This window comes from Polistes dominula, unplaced genomic scaffold (assembly GCF_049000335.1).
Source record: "Polistes dominula isolate Pdom_NZ unplaced genomic scaffold, Pdom_raw_medaka contig_78, whole genome shotgun sequence".
Lineage (NCBI taxonomy): Eukaryota > Metazoa > Arthropoda > Insecta > Hymenoptera > Vespidae > Polistes > Polistes dominula.
The window spans coordinates 3958539-3975432 of NW_028301042.1; positions in this window are offsets into that span (position 1 = coordinate 3958539).

Sequence of the window (16894 nt, forward strand, 5' to 3'; positions counted from 1 at the left end):
CACGTATGGTAAAATAAAAACAGACCAGGCACCTTCTTTCTTTATTTCGACCGTCGGTTCGTTTGGACCTTATACTTTTGTCGCATACCTACGTGCTTATCTCTTTTTATTCCTTTTACCCTTCTATCGCTCCTACCTACAAACATTTCGAGTATCGAAAACATACGTGTCCACGCTTTGTAGTATGCAGTCGCACACAAACGCACACATAACAACCAGAAGCGATGCCTACGAAGCATAGCATAAAGAGGAGACCGAGAATAGGAAAAACTCTTTTTTTTTTATATTTAAAACAATTTTATTTTTAATTTCTTTTTTTCTTGTTACTAATTTTGCTTTAATCCTTTTTTTTTCATTTTTTCTTTTTGAACACATTATATTTACTAACATTTTTTTAAGGTTTTTTTGTAATTTGTTTCAAAAACGTTTGTTATTGCAAATATTTTTTTTTTAGACGTTTTTTGAGATTTGTTTTAAAAATGTTTGTTTTTTTTATATTTTTTTATCTTTTTTACTTCTTTTTTTTGTACAAATATTTTTTCTGCAAATAACTTTATTTTTTTTTTTTTTTTAATTAAACATGTTCTATTTTTTTCGATGATGAAAGTGAAGCATTTAAACTTAACGTGACGAAAATGTCAATGATGAATATGCTATTTTTCTGAGAGTTAATTTTATCGAAATAACATTTTCTTTTTTTTTCCTTGTTTTTTTCTTGCCGTTTTTGTTGTTTGTTTTTTTTATTTTTTTTTTTTATTTTCCTTGTTACTGCTTTTTTTTGTACAGATCTTTTTTTTTTTTAATATTTTTTTCTTTCGTTCTGTTATTATATTTTTTTTTGTAATTTTTTTTAAAAGTTTTGATTTGTCTAATATTTTTTTTTTAACATTTTTTGTTATTTGAATTAAAAATGATTGTTTTTTTTTCATTTTTTTTTTTTATCTTTGTTGCTTCTTTTTATTGTACAGGTTTTCTTTCTGCAAATACCTTTTCTTTTTCTTTTTTAATTAAACATTTTCTATTTTTTTCAATGATGAAAGTGAAAGCATTTAAACTTAACGTGACGAAAATGTCAATGATGAGTATGCTATTTCTCTGAGAGTTAATTTTATAGAAATAACATTTTGGTTTTTCATTTTTTTGTATTTTTTTTCTGTTTTTGTCGTTTTTCGATTTTGTTTTTTATATTTTTTTTTATCTTTGTTGCTCCTTTTTTTTGTACAGACTTTTTTTCTGCAAATATATTCTTTTCTTAGTTTTTTCAATTAAACCTTTTTTTTTAATTTTTTTTTGAAAACGTTTGTATTTTTTTTTTCTTTATTACTTCTTTTTTTTTTGTACAGATCTTTTTTTTTTTTAATATTTTTTTCTTTCGTTCTGTTATTATAATTTTTTTTTGTAATTTTTTTTAAAAGTTTTGATTTGTCTAATATTTTTTTTTTAACATTTTTTGTTATTTGAATTAAAAATGATTGTTTTTTTTTCATTTTTTTTTTTTTATCTTTGTTGCTTCTTTTTATTGTACAGGTTTTCTTTCTGCAAATACCTTTTCTTTTTCTTTTTTAATTAAACATTTTCTATTTTTTTCAATGATGAAAGTGAAAGCATTTAAACTTAACGTGACGAAAATGTCAATGATGAGTATGCTATTTCTCTGAGAGTTAATTTTATAGAAATAACATTTTGGTTTTTCATTTTTTTGTATTTTTTTTCTGTTTTTGTCGTTTTCGATTTTGTTTTTTATATTTTTTTTTATCTTTGTTGCTCCTTTTTTTTTGTACAGACTTTTTTTCTGCAAATATATTCTTTTCTTAGTTTTTTCAATTAAACCTTTTTTTTTTAATTTTTTTTTGAAAACGTTTGTATTTTTTTTTTTTATTTTCTTTATTACTTCTTTTTTTATACAGATCTTTTTCTTAAATATTTTTTTCTTTCGTTCTGTTATTATAACTTTTTCTTGTAATATGTTTTAAAAACGTTTGATTTGTCTAATATTTTTTTTTTAATATTTTTTGTTATTTGTATTAAAAATGATTGTTTTTTTTCTATTTTTTTTTTTGGTCTTTTTCTACTTCTTTTCTTTGTACAGATTTTTTTTCTGCAAATATCTTTTTTCTTAGTTTTTTCAATTAAACTTTTTTTTTAATTTTTTTTGAAAACGTTTGTATTTTTTTTTTTTTTTTTATTTACTTTATTACTTCTTTTTTTTGTACAAATTTTTTTTTCTGCAAATAACTTTATTTTTTTTTTTTTTTTTAATTAAACATGTTCTATTTTTTTCGATGATGAAAGTGAAGCATTTAAACTTAACGTGACGAAAATGTCAATGATGAATATGCTATTTTTCTGAGAGTTAATTTTATAGAAATAACATTTTCTTTTTTTTTCCTTGTTTTTTTCTTGCCGTTTTTGTTGTTTGTTTTTTTTTTTTTTTTTTTTTTTTTTATTTTCTTTGTTACTTCTTTTTTTTTTGTACATTTTTTTTTTGCAAATGTCTTTTTTTCTATTTTTTTTTTTTAAATTTAAACTAATTTTATTTTTCATTTTTTTTTCTTGTTTACTAATTTTGCTTTATTAATTTTTTTTTTCATTTTTTCTTTTTGAACACATTTTCTTCTTGCTAATATTTTTTTAGGTTTTTTTTCTAATTTGTTTCAAAAACGTTTGTTATTGCAAATATTTTTTTTTTAGACGTTTTTTGAGATTTGTTTTAAAAATGTTTGTTTTTTTTATATTTTCTTTTACCTTTTTTACTTCTCTTTTTTATACAGATTTTTTTTCTGCCAATGTTTTTTTCTTTGTTTTTTCAATTAAACTGTTTTTTGCAATTTTTTTTTGAAAACGTTTGTTTTTTTTCATTTTTTTTTTTATCTTTGTTGCTTCTTTTTTTTGTACAGATTTTTTTTCTGCAAATATCTTCTTTTCTTAGTTTTTTCAATTAAACTTTTTTTTTTAATTTTTTTTTGAAAACGTTTGTATTTTTTTTTTCTTTATTACTTCTTTTTTTTTTGTACAGATTTTTTTTTTTTAAATATTTTTTTCTTTCGTTCTGTTATTACAATTTTTTTTTTGTAATTTTTTTTAAAAGTTTTGATTTGTCTAATATTTTTTTTTTTAACATTTTTTGTTATTTGAATTAAAAATGATTGTTTTTTTTCATTTTTTTTTTTTATCTCTGTTGCTTCTTTTTATTGTACAGATTTTCTTTCTGCAAATACCTTTTTTTTTTTTTTTTTAATTAAACATTTTCTATTTTTTTCAATGATGAAAGTGAAAGCATTTAAACTTAACGTGACGAAAATGTCAATGATGAGTATGCTATTTCTCTGAGAGTTAATTTTATAGAAATAACATTTTGGTTTTTCATTTTTTTGTATTTTTTTCTCTTTTTGTCGTTTTCGATTTTGTTTTTTATATTTTTTTTTATCTTTGTTGCTCCTTTTTTTTGTACAGATTTTTTTTCTGCAAATATCTTTTTTTCTTAGTTTTTTCAATTAAACTTTTTTTTTTAATTTTTTTTTTGAAAACGTTTGTATTTTTTTTTTTTATTTTCTTTATTACTTCTTTTTTTTATACAGATCTTTTTCTTAAATATTTTTTTCTTTCGTTCTGTTATTATAATTTTTTCTTGTAACATGTTTTAAAAACGTTTGATTTGTCTAATATTTTTTTTTTAACATTTTTTGTTATTTGTATTAAAAATGATTGTTTTTTTTTCTATTTTTTTTTTTTTGGTCTTTTCTACTTCTTTTCTTTGTACAGATTTTTTTTCTGCCAATGTTTTCTTTTCTTAGTTTTTTCAATTAAACTTTTTTTTTTAATTTTTTTTTGAAAACGTTTGTATTTTTTTTTTTATTTACTTTATTACTTCTTTTTTTTGTACAAATTTTTTTTTCTGCAAATAACTTTATTTTTTTTTTTTTTTTTTTTAATTAAACATGTTCTATTTTTTTCGATGATGAAAGTGAAGCATTTAAACTTAACGTGACGAAAATGTCAATGATGAATATGCTATTTTTCTGAGAGTTAATTTTATCGAAATAACATTTTCTTTTTTTTTCTTGTTTTTTTCTTGCCGTTTTTGTTGTTTGTTTTTTTTATTTTTTTTTTTTATTTTCTTTGTTACTTCTTTTTTTTTGTACAGATCTTTTTTTTTTTAATATTTTTTTCTTTCGTTCTGTTATTATATTTTTTTTTGTAATTTTTTTTAAAAGTTTTGATTTGTCTAATATTTTTTTTTTTTAACATTTTTTGTTATTTGAATTAAAAATGATTGTTTTTTTTCATTTTTTTTTTTTTATCTTTGTTGCTTCTTTTTTTTGTACAGATTTTTTTTTCTGCAAATATCTTCTTTTCTTAGTTTTTTCAATTAAACTTTTTTTTTTTAATTTTTTTTTGAAAACGTTTGTATTTTTTTTTTTTCTTTATTACTTCTTTTTTTTTTGTACAGATTTTTTTTTTTTTTAATATTTTTTTCTTTCGTTCTGTTATTACAATTTTTTTTTTGTAATTTTTTTTAAAAAGTTTTGATTTGTCTAATAATCTTTTTTTAACATTTTTTGTTATTTGAATTAAAAATGATTGTTTTTTTTCATTCATTTTTTTTTTTTTTTATCTTTGTTGCTTCTTTTTATTGTACAGATTTTCTTTCTGCTAATACCTTTTTTTTTTTTTTTTTAATTAAACATTTTCTATTTTTTTCAATGATGAAAGTGAAAGCATTTAAACTTAACGTGACGAAAATGTCAATGATGAGTATGCTATTTCTCTGAGAGTTAATTTTATAGAAATAACATTTTGGTTTTTCATTTTTTTGTATTTTTTTTCTGTTTTTGTCGTTTTCGATTTTGTTTTTTATATTTTTTTTTATCTTTGTTGCTCCTTTTTTTTGTACAGATTTTTTTTCTGCAAATATCTTCTTTTCTTAGTTTTTTCAATTAAACGTTTTTTTTTAATTTTTTTTTGAAAACGTTTGTATTTTTTTTTTTTTATTTACTTTATTACTTCTTTTTTTTGTACAAATTTTTTTTCTGCAAATAACTTTATTTTTTTTTTTTTTTTTTCATTAAACATGTTCTATTTTTTTCGATGATGAAAGTGAAGCATTTAAACTTAACGTGACGAAAATGTCAATGATGAATATGCTATTTTTCTGAGAGTTAATTTTATCGAAATAACATTTTCTTTTTTTTTCCTTGTTTTTTTCTTGCCGTTTTTGTTGTTTGTTTTTTTTATTTTTTTTTTTTTATTTTCTTTGTTACTTCTTTTTTTGTACAGATCTTTTTTTTTTTTAATCTTTTATTTCTTTCGTTCTGTTATTATATTTTTTTTTGTAATTTTTTTTAAAAGTTTTGATTTGTCTAATATTTTTTTTTTAACATTTTTTGTTATTTGTATTAAAAATGATTGTTTTTTTTTCTATTTTTTTTTTTTTGTCTTTTCTACTTCTTTTCTTTGTACAGATTTTTTTTCTGCAAATAACTTTATTTTTTTTTTTTTTTTTTTTTTAATTAAACATATTCTATTTTTTTCGATGATGAAAGTGAAAAGCATTTAAACTTAACGTTACGAAAATGTCAATGATGAGTATGCTATTTCTCTGAGAGTTAATTTTATAGAAATAACATTTTGGTTTTTCATTTTTTTGTATTTTTTTTCTGTTTTTGTCGTTTTCGATTTTGTTTTTTATATTTTTTTTTATCTTTGTTGCTCCTTTTTTTTGTACAGATTTTTTTTCTGCAAATATCTTCTTTTCTTAGTTTTTCCAATTAAACGTTTTTTTTTAATTTTTTTTTGAAAACGTTTGTATTTTTTTTTTTTTATTTTCTTTATTACTTCTTTTTTTTATACAGATCTTTTTCTTAAATATTTTTTTTTCTTTCGTTCTGTTATTATAATTTTTTTTTGTAATATGTTTCAAAAGTTTTGATTTGTCTAATATTTTTTTTTTAACATTTTTTGTTATTTGAATTAAAAATGATTGTTTTTTTTCATTTTTTTTTTTTTTTATCTTTGTTGCTTCTTTTTATTGTACAGATTTTCTTTCTGCAAATACCTTTTTTTTTTTTTTTTTAATTAAACATTTTCTATTTTTTTCAATGATGAAAGTGAAAGCATTTAAACTTAACGTGACAAAAATGTCAATGATGAATATGTTTTTTTTCTGAGAGTTAATTTTATAGAAATAACATTTTGGTTTTTCATTTTTTTGTATTTTTTTTCTGTTTTTGTCGTTTTCGATTTTGTTTTTTATATATTTTTTTATCTTTGTTGCTCCTTTTTTTTGTACAGATTTTTTTTTCTGCAAATATCTTCTTTTCTTAGTTTTTTCAATTAAACGTTTTTTTTTAAATTTTTTTTGAAAACGTTTGTATTTTTTTTTTATTTTCTTTATTACTTCTTTTTTTTATACAGATCTTTTTCTTAAATATTTTTTTCTTTCGTTCTGTTATTATAACTTTTTCTTGTAATATGTTTTAAAAACGTTTGATTTGTCTAATATTTTTTTTTTAACATTTTTTGTTATTTGTATTAAAAATGATTGTTTTTTTTCTATTTTTTTTTTTTGGTCTTTTCTACTTCTTTTCTTTGTACAGATTTTTTTTCTGCCAATGTTTTCTTTTCTTAGTTTTTTCAATTAAACTTTTTTTTTAATTTTTTTTTGAAAACGTTTGTATTTTTTTTTTCTTTATTACTTCTTTTTTTTTTTGTACAGATCTTTTTTTTTTTTAATATTTTTTTCTTTCGTTCTGTTATTATATTTTTTTTTGTAATTTTTTTTAAAAGTTTTGATTTGTCTAATATTTTTTTTTTAACATTTTTTGTTATTTGAATTAAAAATGATTGTTTTTTTTTCATTTTTTTTTTTTTATCTTTGTTGCTTCTTTTTATTGTACAGGTTTTCTTTCTGCAAATACCTTTTTTTTTCTTTTTTAATTAAACATTTTCTATTTTTTTCAATGATGAAAGTGAAAGCATTTAAACTTAACGTGACGAAAATGTCAATGATGAGTATGCTATTTCTCTGAGAGTTAATTTTATAGAAATAACATTTTGGTTTTTCATTTTTTTGTATTTTTTTTCTGTTTTTGTCGTTTTCGATTTTGTTTTTTATATTTTTTTTTATCTTTGTTGCTCCTTTTTTTTGTACAGATTTTTTTTCTGCAAATATCTTCTTTTCTTAGTTTTTTCAATTAAACGTTTTTTTTTTAATTTTTTTTTGAAAACGTTTGTATTTTTTTTTTTTTTATTTTCTTTATTACTTCTTTTTTTTATACAGATCTTTTTCTTAAATATTTTTTTCTTTCGTTCTGTTATTATAACTTTTTCTTGTAATATGTTTTAAAAACGTTTGATTTGTCTAATATTTTTTTTTTAATATTTTTTGTTATTTGTATTAAAAATGATTGTTTTTTTTCTATTTTTTTTTTTGGTCTTTTCTACTTCTTTTCTTTGTACAGATTTTTTTTCTGCAAATATCTTTTTTTCTTAGTTTTTTCAATTAAACTTTTTTTTTTTAATTTTTTTTTGAAAACGTTTGTATTTTTTTTTTTTTTATTTACTTTATTACTTCTTTTTTTTGTACAAATTTTTTTTTCTGCAAATAACTTTATTTTTTTTTTTTTTTTAATTAAACATGTTCTTTTTTTTTCGATGATGAAAGTGAAGCATTTAAACTTAACGTGACGAAAATGTCAATGATGAATATGCTATTTTTCTGAGAGTTAATTTTATCGAAATAACATTTTCTTTTTTTTTCCTTGTTTTTTTCTTGCCGTTTTTGTTGTTTGTTTTTTTTATTTTTTTTTTTTATTTTCTTTGTTACTTCTTTTTTTTTGTACATTTTTTTTTTTGCAAATGTCTTTTTTTCTATTTTTTTTTTTTTAAATTTAAACTAATTTTATTTTTCATTTTTTTTTCTTGTTTACTAATTTTGCTTTATTAATTTTTTTCATTTTTTCTTTTTGAACACATTTTCTTCTTGCTAATATTTTTTTAGGTTTTTTTTCTAATTTGTTTCAAAAACGTTTGTTATTGCAAATATTTTTTTTTTTAGACGTTTTTTGAGATTTGTTTTAAAAATGTTTGTTTTTTTTATATTTTCTTTTACCTTTTTTACTTCTCTTTTTTATACAGATTTTTTTTCTGCCAATGTTTTTTTTTCTTTGTTTTTTCAATTAAACTGTTTTTTGCAATTTTTTTTTTGAAAACGTTTGTTTTTTTTCATTTTTTTTTTTTATCTTTGTTGCTTCTTTTTTTTTGTACAGATTTTTTTTCTGCAAATATCTTCTTTTCTTAGTTTTTTCAATTAAACTTTTTTTTTTAATTTTTTTTTGAAAACGTTTGTATTTTTTTTTTTCTTTATTACTTCTTTTTTTTTGTACAGATTTTTTTTTTTAAATATTTTTTTCTTTCGTTCTGTTATTACAATTTTTTTTTTTGTAATTTTTTTTAAAAGTTTTGATTTGTCTAATATTTTTTTTTTAACATTTTTTGTTATTTGAATTAAAAATGATTGTTTTTTTTTTTCATTTTTTTTTTATCTCTGTTGCTTCTTTTTATTGTACAGATTTTCTTTCTGCAAATACCTTTTTTTTTTTTTTTTAATTAAACATTTTCTATTTTTTTCAATGATGAAAGTGAAAGCATTTAAACTTAACGTGACGAAAATGTCAATGATGAGTATGCTATTTCTCTGAGAGTTAATTTTATAGAAATAACATTTTGGTTTTTCATTTTTTTGTATTTTTTTCTCTTTTTGTCGTTTTCGATTTTGTTTTTTATATTTTTTTTTATCTTTGTTGCTCCTTTTTTTTGTACAGATTTTTTTTCTGCAAATATCTTTTTTTCTTAGTTTTTTCAATTAAACTTTTTTTTTTAATTTTTTTTGAAAACGTTTGTATTTTTTTTTTTATTTTCTTTATTACTTCTTTTTTTATACAGATCTTTTTCTTAAATATTTTTTTCTTTCGTTCTGTTATTATAATTTTTTCTTGTAACATGTTTTAAAAACGTTTGATTTGTCTAATATTTTTTTTTTAACATTTTTTGTTATTTGTATTAAAAATGATTGTTTTTTTTTCTATTTTTTTTTTTTGGTCTTTTCTACTTCTTTTCTTTGTACAGATTTTTTTTCTGCCAATGTTTTCTTTTCTTAGTTTTTTCAATTAAACTTTTTTTTTTAATTTTTTTTTGAAAACGTTTGTATTTTTTTTTTTTTATTTACTTTATTACTTCTTTTTTTTGTACAAATTTTTTTTCTGCAAATAACTTTATTTTTTTTTTTTTTTTCATTAAACATGTTCTATTTTTTTCGATGATGAAAGTGAAGCATTTAAACTTAACGTGACGAAAATGTCAATGATGAATATGCTATTTTTCTGAGAGTTAATTTTATCGAAATAACATTTTCTTTTTTTTTCCTTGTTTTTTTCTTGCCGTTTTTGTTGTTTGTTTTTTTTTTTTTTTTTTTTTATTTTCTTTGTTACTTCTTTTTTTGTACAGATTTTTTTTTTTTAATCTTTATTTCTTTCGTTCTGTTATTATATTTTTTTTTGTAATTTTTTTTAAAAGTTTTGATTTGTCTAATATTTTTTTTTTAACATTTTTTGTTATTTGTATTAAAAATGATTGTTTTTTTTTTCTATTTTTTTTTTGTCTTTTCTACTTCTTTTCTTTGTACAGATTTTTTTTCTGCAAATAACTTTATTTTTTTTTTTTTTTTTTTTTTAATTAAACATATTCTATTTTTTTCGATGATGAAAGTGAAAAGCATTTAAACTTAACGTGACGAAAATGTCAATGATGAGTATGCTATTTCTCTGAGAGTTAATTTTATAGAAATAACATTTTGGTTTTTCATTTTTTTGTATTTTTTTTCTGTTTTTGTCGTTTTCGATTTTGTTTTTTATATTTTTTTTTATCTTTGTTGCTCCTTTTTTTTGTACAGATTTTTTTTTCTGCAAATATCTTCTTTTCTTAGTTTTTCCAATTAAACGTTTTTTTTTAATTTTTTTTTGAAAACGTTTGTATTTTTTTTTTTATTTTCTTTATTACTTCTTTTTTTTATACAGATCTTTTTCTTAAATATTTTTTTCTTTCGTTCTGTTATTATAATTTTTTTTTGTAATATGTTTCAAAAGTTTTGATTTGTCTAATATTTTTTTTAACATTTTTTGTTATTTGTATTAAAAATGATTGTTTTTTTTCATTTTTTTTTTTTGTCTTTTCTACTTCTTTTCTTTGTACAGATTTTTTTTCTGCAAATATCTTTTTTTCTTAGTTATTTCAATTAAACTTTTTTTTTTAATTTTTTTTTGAAAACGTTTGTATTTTTTTTTTTTTTATTTACTTTATTATTTCTTTTTTTGTACAGTTTTTTTTTGCAAATGTCTTTTTTTCTATTTTTTTTTTTTTTAAATTTAAACTAATTATATTTTTCATTTTTTTTTCTTGTTTACTAATTTTGCTTTATTAATTTTTTTCATTTTTTCTTTTTGAACACATTTTCTTCTTGCTAATATTTTTTTAGGTTTTTTTCTAATTTGTTTCAAAAACGTTTGTTATTGCAAATATTGTTTTTTTAGACGTTTTTTGAGATTTGTTTTAAAAATGTTTGTTTTTTTTATATTTTTTTATCTTTTTTACTTCTTTTTTTTGTACAAATATTTTTTCTGCAAATAACTTTATTTTTTTTTTTTTTTTTAATTTAACATGTTCTATTTTTTTCGATGATGAAAGTGAAGCATTTAAACTTAACGTGACGAAAATGTCAATGATGAATATGCTATTTTTCTGAGAGTTAATTTTATCGAAATAACATTTTCTTTTTTTTTCCTTGTTTTTTTCTTGCCGTTTTTGTTGTTTGTTTTTTTTATTTTTTTTTTTTTTTTATTTTCTTTGTTACTTCTTTTTTTTGTCCAGATTTTTTTTTTTTTAATATTTTTTTCTTTCGTTCTGTTATTACAATTTTTTTTTTGTAATTTTTTTTTAAAAGTTTTGATTTGTCTAATACTTTTTTTTTAACATTTTTTGTTATTTGAATTAAAAATGATTGTTTTTTTTCATTTTTTTTTTTTTTTATCTTTGTTGCTTCTTTTTATTGTACAGATTTTCTTTCTGCAAATACCTTTTTTTTTTTTTTTTTTAATTAAACATTTTCTATTTTTTTCAATGATGAAAGTGAAAGCATTTAAACTTAACGTGACAAAAATGTCAATGATGAATATGTTTTTTTTCTGAGAGTTAATTTTATAGAAATAACATTTTGGTTTTTCATTTTTTTGTATTTTTTTTTCTGTTTTTGTCGTTTTCGATTTTGTTTTTTATATATTTTTTTATCTTTGTTGCTCCTTTTTTTGTACAGATTTTTTTTCTGCAAATATCTTCTTTTCTTAGTTTTTTCAATTAAACGTTTTTTTTTAATTTTTTTTTGAAAACGTTTGTATTTTTTTTTTTTTATTTTCTTTATTACTTCTTTTTTTTATACAGATCTTTTTCTTAAATATTTTTTTCTTTCGTTCTGTTATTATAACTTTTTCTTGTAATATGTTTTAAAAACGTTTGATTTGTCTAATATTTTTTTTTTAATATTTTTTGTTATTTGTATTAAAAATGATTGTTTTTTTTCTATTTTTTTTTTTGGTCTTTTCTACTTCTTTTCTTTGTACAGATTTTTTTTCTGCAAATATCTTTTTTTCTTAGTTTTTTCAATTAAACTTTTTTTTTTTAATTTTTTTTTGAAAACGTTTGTATTTTTTTTTTTTTTTATTTACTTTATTACTTCTTTTTTTTGTACAAATTTTTTTTCTGCAAATAACTTTATTTTTTTTTTTTTTTTTTTAATTAAACATGTTCTTTTTTTTTCGATGATGAAAGTGAAGCATTTAAACTTAACGTGACGAAAATGTCAATGATGAATATGCTATTTTTCTGAGAGTTAATTTTATAGAAATAACATTTTTCTTTTTTTTCCTTGTTTTTTTCTTGCCGTTTTTGTTGTTTGTTTTTTTTATTTTTTTTTTTATTTTCTTTGTTACTTCTTTTTTTTGTACATTTTTTTTTTGCAAATGTCTTTTTTCTATTTTTTTTTTTTTAAATTTAAACTAATTTTATTTTTCATTTTTTTTTCTTGTTTACTAATTTTGCTTTATTAATTTTTTTCATTTTTTCTTTTTGAACACATTTTCTTCTTGCTAATATTTTTTTAGGTTTTTTTTTCTAATTTGTTTCAAAAACGTTTGTTATTGCAAATATTTTTTTTTTAGACGTTTTTTGAGATTTGTTTTAAAAATGTTTGTTTTTTTTATATTTTCTTTTACCTTTTTTACTTCTCTTTTTTATACAGATTTTTTTCTGCCAATGTTTTTTTTTCTTTGTTTTTTCAATTAAACTGTTTTTTGCAATTTTTTTTTGAAAACGTTTGTTTTTTTTCATTTTTTTTTTTATCTTTGTTGCTTCTTTTTTTTTGTACAGATTTTTTTTCTGCAAATATCTTCTTTTCTTAGTTTTTTCAATTAAACTTTTTTTTTTAATTTTTTTTTGAAAACGTTTGTATTTTTTTTTTCTTTATTACTTCTTTTTTTTTTGTACAGATTTTTTTTTTTTAAATATTTTTTTCTTTCGTTCTGTTATTACAATTTTTTTTTTGTAATTTTTTTTAAAAGTTTTGATTTGTCTAATATTTTTTTTTTTAACATTTTTTGTTATTTGAATTAAAAATGATTGTTTTTTTTCATTTTTTTTTTTTATCTCTGTTGCTTCTTTTTATTGTACAGATTTTCTTTCTGCAAATACCTTTTTTTTTTTTTTTTTTAATTAAACATTTTCTATTTTTTTCAATGATGAAAGTGAAAGCATTTAAACTTAACGTGACGAAAATGTCAATGATGAGTATGCTATTTCTCTGAGAGTTAATTTTATAGAAATAACATTTTGGTTTTTCATTTTTTTGTATTTTTTTCTCTTTTTGTCGTTTTCGATTTTGTTTTTTATATTTTTTTTTATCTTTGTTGCTCCTTTTTTTTGTACAGATTTTTTTTCTGCAAATATCTTTTTTTCTTAGTTTTTTCAATTAAACTTTTTTTTTTTAATTTTTTTTTGAAAACGTTTGTATTTTTTTTTTATTTTCTTTATTACTTCTTTTTTTTATACAGATCTTTTTCTTAAATATTTTTTTCTTTCGTTCTGTTATTATAATTTTTTCTTGTAACATGTTTTAAAAACGTTTGATTTGTCTAATATTTTTTTTTTAACATTTTTTGTTATTTGTATTAAAAATGATTGTTTTTTTTCTATTTTTTTTTTTGGTCTTTTCTACTTCTTTTCTTTGTACAGATTTTTTTTCTGCCAATGTTTTCTTTTCTTAGTTTTTTCAATTAAACTTTTTTTTTTAATTTTTTTTTGAAAACGTTTGTATTTTTTTTTTTTTTTTTTTATTTACTTTATTACTTCTTTTTTTTGTACAAATTTTTTTTCTGCAAATAACTTTATTTTTTTTTTTTTTTTAATTAAACATGTTCTATTTTTTTCGATGATGAAAGTGAAGCATTTAAACTTAACGTGACGAAAATGTCAATGATGAATATGCTATTTTTCTGAGAGTTAATTTTATCGAAATAACATTTTCTTTTTTTTTCTTGTTTTTTTCTTGCCGTTTTTGTTGTTTGTTTTTTTTATTTTTTTTTTTTATTTTCTTTGTTACTTCTTTTTTTTGTACATTTTTTTTTTTGCAAATGTCTTTTTTTCTATTTTTTTTTTTTTTAAATTTAAACTAATTTTATTTTTCATTTTTTTTTCTTGTTTACTAATTTTGCTTTATTAATTTTTTTCATTTTTTCTTTTTGAACACATTTTCTTCTTGCTAATATTTTTTTAGGTTTTTTTTCTAATTTGTTTCAAAAACGTTTGTTATTGCAAATATTTTTTTTTTAGACGTTTTTTGAGATTTGTTTTAAAAATGTTTGTTTTTTTTATATTTTCTTTTACCTTTTTTACTTCTCTTTTTTATACAGATTTTTTTTCTGCCAATGTTTTTTTTTCTTTGTTTTTTCAATTAAACTGTTTTTTGCAATTTTTTTTTGAAAACGTTTGTTTTTTTTCATTTTTTTTTTTTATCTTTGTTGCTTCTTTTTTTTGTACAGATTTTTTTTCTGCAAATATCTTCTTTTCTTAGTTTTTTCAATTAAACTTTTTTTTTTAATTTTTTTTTGAAAACGTTTGTATTTTTTTTTTTCTTTATTACTTCTTTTTTTTTGTACAGATTTTTTTTTTTTAAATATTTTTTTCTTTCGTTCTGTTATTACAATTTTTTTTTTGTAATTTTTTTTAAAAGTTTTGATTTGTCTAATATTTTTTTTTTTAACATTTTTTGTTATTTGAATTAAAAATGATTGTTTTTTTTCATTTTTTTTTTTTATCTCTGTTGCTTCTTTTTATTGTACAGATTTTCTTTCTGCAAATACCTTTTTTTTTTTTTTTTTAATTAAACATTTTCTATTTTTTTCAATGATGAAAGTGAAAGCATTTAAACTTAACGTGACGAAAATGTCAATGATGAGTATGCTATTTCTCTGAGAGTTAATTTTATAGAAATAACATTTTGGTTTTTCATTTTTTTGTATTTTTTTCTCTTTTTGTCGTTTTCGATTTTGTTTTTTATATTTTTTTTTATCTTTGTTGCTCCTTTTTTTTGTACAGATTTTTTTTCTGCAAATATCTTTTTTTCTTAGTTTTTTCAATTAAACTTTTTTTTTAATTTTTTTTGAAAACGTTTGTATTTTTTTTTTTTTTTATTTTCTTTATTACTTCTTTTTTTTATACAGATCTTTTTCTTAAATATTTTTTTCTTTCGTTCTGTTATTATAATTTTTTCTTGTAACATGTTTTAAAAACGTTTGATTTGTCTAATATTTTTTTTTTAACATTTTTTGTTATTTGTATTAAAAATGATTGTTTTTTTTCTATTTTTTTTTTTTGGTCTTTTCTACTTCTTTTCTTTGTACAGATTTTTTTTTCTGCCAATGTTTTCTTTTCTTAGTTTTTTTCAATTAAACTTTTTTTTTTAATTTTTTTTTTGAAAACGTTTGTATTTTTTTTTTTTATTTACTTTATTACTTCTTTTTTTGTACAAATTTTTTTTTCTGCAAATAACTTTATTTTTTTTTTTTTTTTAATTAAACATGTTCTATTTTTTTCGATGATGAAAGTGAAGCATTTAAACTTAACGTGACGAAAATGTCAATGATGAATATGCTATTTTTCTGAGAGTTAATTTTATCGAAATAACATTTTCTTTTTTTTTCTTGTTTTTTTCTTGCCGTTTTTGTTGTTTGTTTTTTTTTTTTTTTTTTTTATTTTCTTTGTTACTTCTTTTTTTTTGTACAGATCTTTTTTTTTTTTAATATTTTTTTCTTTCGTTCTGTTATTATATTTTTTTTTGTAATTCTTTTTAAAAGTTTTGATTTGTCTAATATTTTTTTTTAACATTTTTTGTTATTTGAATTAAAAATGATTGTTTTTTTTCATTTTTTTTTTTTTTATCTTTGTTGCTTCTTTTTTTTGTACAGATTTTTTTTTCTGCAAATATCTTCTTTTCTTAGTTTTTTCAATTAAACTTTTGTTTTTAATTTTTTTTTGAAAACGTTTGTATTTTTTTTTTTCTTTATTACTTCTTTTTTTTTGTACAGATTTTTTTTTTTTTAATATTTTTTTCTTTCGTTCTGTTATTACAATTTTTTTTTGTAATTTTTTTTAAAAGTTTTGATTTGTCTAATAATCTTTTTTTAACATTTTTTGTTATTTGAATTAAAAATGATTGTTTTTTTTCATTTTTTTTTTTTTATCTTTGTTGCTTCTTTTTATTGTACAGATTTTCTTTCTGCTAATACCTTTTTTTTTTTTTTTTTTTTAATTAAACATTTTCTATTTTTTTCAATGATGAAAGTGAAAGCATTTAAACTTAACGTGACGAAAATGTCAATGATGAGTATGCTATTTCTCTGAGAGTTAATTTTATAGAAATAACATTTTGGTTTTTCATTTTTTTGTATTTTTTTTCTGTTTTTGTCGTTTTCGATTTTGTTTTTTATATTTTTTTTTATCTTTGTTGCTCCTTTTTTTTGTACAGATTTTTTTTTCTGCAAATATCTTCTTTTCTTAGTTTTTTCAATTAAACGTTTTTTTTTAATTTTTTTTTTGAAAACGTTTGTATTTTTTTTTTTTATTTACTTTATTACTTCTTTTTTTTGTACAAATTTTTTTTCTGCAAATAACTTTATTTTTTTTTTTTTTTTTAATTAAACATGTTCTATTTTTTTCGATGATGAAAGTGAAGCATTTAAACTTAACGTGACGAAAATGTCAATGATGAATATGCTATTTTTCTGAGAGTTAATTTTATAGAAATAACATTTTCTTTTTTTTTCCTTGTTTTTTTCTTGCCGTTTTTGTTGTTTGTTTTTTTTTATTTTTTTTTTTATTTTCTTTGTTACTTCTTTTTTTTGTACAGATTTTTTTTTTTTTAATCTTTATTTCTTTCGTTCTGTTATTATATTTTTTTTTGTAATTTTTTTTTAAAAGTTTTGATTTGTCTAATATTTTTTTTTTAACATTTTTTGTTATTTGTATTAAAAATGATTGTTTTTTTTTCTATTTTTTTTTTTTTGTCTTTTCTACTTCTTTTCTTTGTACAGATTTTTTTTCTGCAAATAACTTTATTTTTTTTTTTTTTTTTTTAATTAAACATATTCTATTTTTTTCGATGATGAAAGTGAAAAGCATTTAAACTTAACGTGACGAAAATGTCAATGATGAGTATGCTATTTCTCTGAGAGTTAATTTTATAGAAATAACATTTTGGTTTTTCATTTTTTTGTATTTTTTTTTCTGTTTTTGT